This window comes from Lampetra fluviatilis, chromosome 33 (assembly GCF_964198595.1).
Source record: "Lampetra fluviatilis chromosome 33, kcLamFluv1.1, whole genome shotgun sequence".
Taxonomy (NCBI): Eukaryota; Metazoa; Chordata; class Hyperoartia; order Petromyzontiformes; family Petromyzontidae; genus Lampetra; species Lampetra fluviatilis.
The window spans coordinates 7,070,382-7,073,485 of NC_136307.1; positions in this window are offsets into that span (position 1 = coordinate 7,070,382).

Below are 3,104 nucleotides of genomic sequence, written 5' to 3' on the forward strand. Positions count from 1 at the left end.
CCACCCACTGTATCGGTAGTACGAGATGGAATTCCTCTGATACCTCCAAGTTATTTATGGCATATGACCAAATCACCCGAATGTGCCTGATCTTGTCAGATCTCCGAAGCTAAGCAGTGCTGAGCCTGGTTACTACTATAAAGGCCTGCCTGTGAATACGAGATAGTACAGACTATGAGGTGGCAATGGTCACGGGAGGGGAGTTTAACAACATATGTGATCCATCAACCCTCGCCTCCGACGTGCTGGCGTACAGGCATGTGTGTGAGAGAAACACATTCCTGCGGAGGGAGCTGGTAGGAACGTTGGGTTGCTCGGTCAATGGCCAGGGTCAACGGCGGCGTGGTGTATTCCGCAAAATATGCCCGACTGTGAGGGCGGGCACAAGCCGGCGTGAGTAGGTTAAACGTTGAGATTTATAAGGGCACCACGGGGTGACCAGCCCCTCCACACCCAGCCCCACCCTCCCCACCCAGCCCCTCCCCACTCTCCCCTCCCCACCCAGCCCCTCCTCACCCTCCCCACCCAGCCCCTCTCCATCCTCTCCTCTCCACCCAGCCCCACCCCTCCCATCTTTGGATGCACGACGGACGGACACAATAATCCCCTGTGGGCTGGTGTAACCAGGAGGTTCCTACCAGTAAAACTCAGTGCCTGGACAAAAACCAACCCATGCTAGGGGCCCATATACATCTCTTGAGTTGTATATGGGCCACTAGCATGGGTTGGTTTTTGCCCGATAGTGGAGACAAAAAAAATCAGAAAGAATCGTGAGCACGAACCCACAGCGCCCCCTGCTGGTTGAGAGAAGTCACTACAGCACCTGGCGACGACACCATCGTAAGACAAATTCAACACATTTCGTCAGTAAGTGGCATTAAAAGAAGAATAAACAATACTGTGTACGGTATATACTCGGTGACGTTTCGGGCAATGGCCCTTCTTCATCGTGCATAGTGAACAAAAAAAACATGGGGCCACTTGAAACCAGCTTCTGCATCTTCAACAATAATCGGCAGCTTTGTTTTTACAGTTGAGACTCCATCTCGGAAGATTCAAGTCGAGTCTCGTTTTCTTTGAGTCTCGAGCCAGTGATTTCAGGAGGGTCCTAATCTAAACCGTCGGACTCGTTGCCCAAGCCATTTGTGGATTCAAGAGCCCATTATGGGCGAGTAGATATTTTTTGTTTTTAAATGTCATCTTAAGGCTTGTTTTGATTCGTATATACAGTATTATTATTTGGTCAATATGAATCACTGATCAATTTGTAGTTTTTGTAAAGCTTTAACAGTTGGATATTTTTCTTTACATTTTATAAAGCTCTTTTGAGACAAGTTGATGGCTCTTGGTTTAACAACAAAAAAGACACGGCACCCTAAGAGAGTACTGTACTGCAGTACTCTTGTCCGGACAGAATACAGGCTGCTCCAGATGTCTTGTGACCCCCCCCCCCCCCCCTTTAACGCTCTTAAACGTAATATGTTTGAAGTAAGGTTTCTTTAAAAAATAAATGAATATGCAAAGGAAAAAAAATGTTCAGGGTCAATTAATTGGGGGGGGGGGGGGGGGTCACAAGACATCGGGATCACCCTGTATTTATGTGATTTATTTTGTTTGATTTCTACCTACGTGACTTTGCAGGAATCAATACTCTTTGGTTATTTCGGTAGTCACGAAAGCTTCCGATCAAGATATTTCACACGTGGACTGTATCACACACAGCCACGCGGTCAATCCGCTCGCTCGGCCATCGATTACTCACTCTCGCGTTACCCTCTTTGTCCGGATTATAAGACGCACCATCTCACAGCTTGCCACTTTAAATTAAACGCCGGGGCCTGCCTCTTACTACAATCCGGTAACAAACATGTCTTTAATGTAGCTTTTTTGACAGTGGCACAAAAAAAAACCCCTACAAACAAAAAAAAGCCACAATTAGGGTCGACATTTCGGGCGACGTGCCTTTTAGCAGACATCCCTTATACTGGTAGGAACCTCTGGTTACACCAGCCCACAGGGGATTATTGTGTCCGTCCGTCGTGCAGGGAGGGGCTGGGTGGGGAGGGGAGGCTGGGTGGGGGCTGGGTGGGTGGGGGCTGGGAGGGGTGGGGCTGGGTGGGGAGGGGCTGGTCACCCCGTGGTGCCCTTATAAAACTCAACGTTTAACCTACTCACGCCGGCTTGTGCCCGCCCTCACAGTCGGGCATATTTGCGGAATACACCACGCCGCCGTTGACCCTGGCCATTGACCGAGCAACCCAACGTTCCTACCAGCTCCCTCCGCAGGAATGTGTTAACCCATAGCGGGCACGTGCTTATAGGTGTGTAGTGCGTGCCGGTGTGATCACATTGGCACGGCGGGGGGCACAGCTGGTAGCATCTACCGGTCATCTCAATCAGCCAACCCATGGCACCTGCTGGGTCTGTCCCGAGACCTCCTGCACCTAGCCTGGCACAGTAGGGGGTACAGCTTGTGGTGCATCTACCGGTCATCTCAATCAGCCAACCCATGGCACTTGCTGGGTCTGTCCCGAGACCTCCTGCACCTGGTGGTGGTGGTGTGGGTGGTGGTGTGTGGATGGTATGGGTGGTGGTGTGGGTGGTGGTGGTGTGGGTGGTGGTCGTGGTGTGGGTGGTGGTGGTGTGGGTGGTGGTGATGTGGGTGGTGGTGTGGGTGGTGGTGGTGTGGGTGGTGGTCGTGGTGTGGATGGTGGTGGTGTGGGTGGTGGTGATGTGGGTGGTGGTGTGGGTGGTGGTGGTGTGGGTGGTGGTGGTGTGGGTGGTGGGGTGGGTGGTGGTGGTGTGGGTGCTGGTGGTGTGGGTTCTGGTGGTGGCGGTGGTGTGGCTGGTGGTGGTGGTTTGTGTCGTGGTGGTAGTTTGGGTGGTGGTAGTTTTGGTGGTGGTGGTTTGGGTGGTGGTGGTGTGGGTGGTGGTGGTGTGTTGGCGTGGGTGGTGGTGTGGGATGGTGGTGATGGTTTGGGTGTTGGTGTTGTGGTGGTGGTGGTTTGGTTGGTGGTGGTGGTGTGGCTGGTGGTGGTGGTGGCTGTCCACTATTTTCATTGGGCTCGTGCCGACTACGGCGTCCGAGGCGGGGCGAAGTTTCG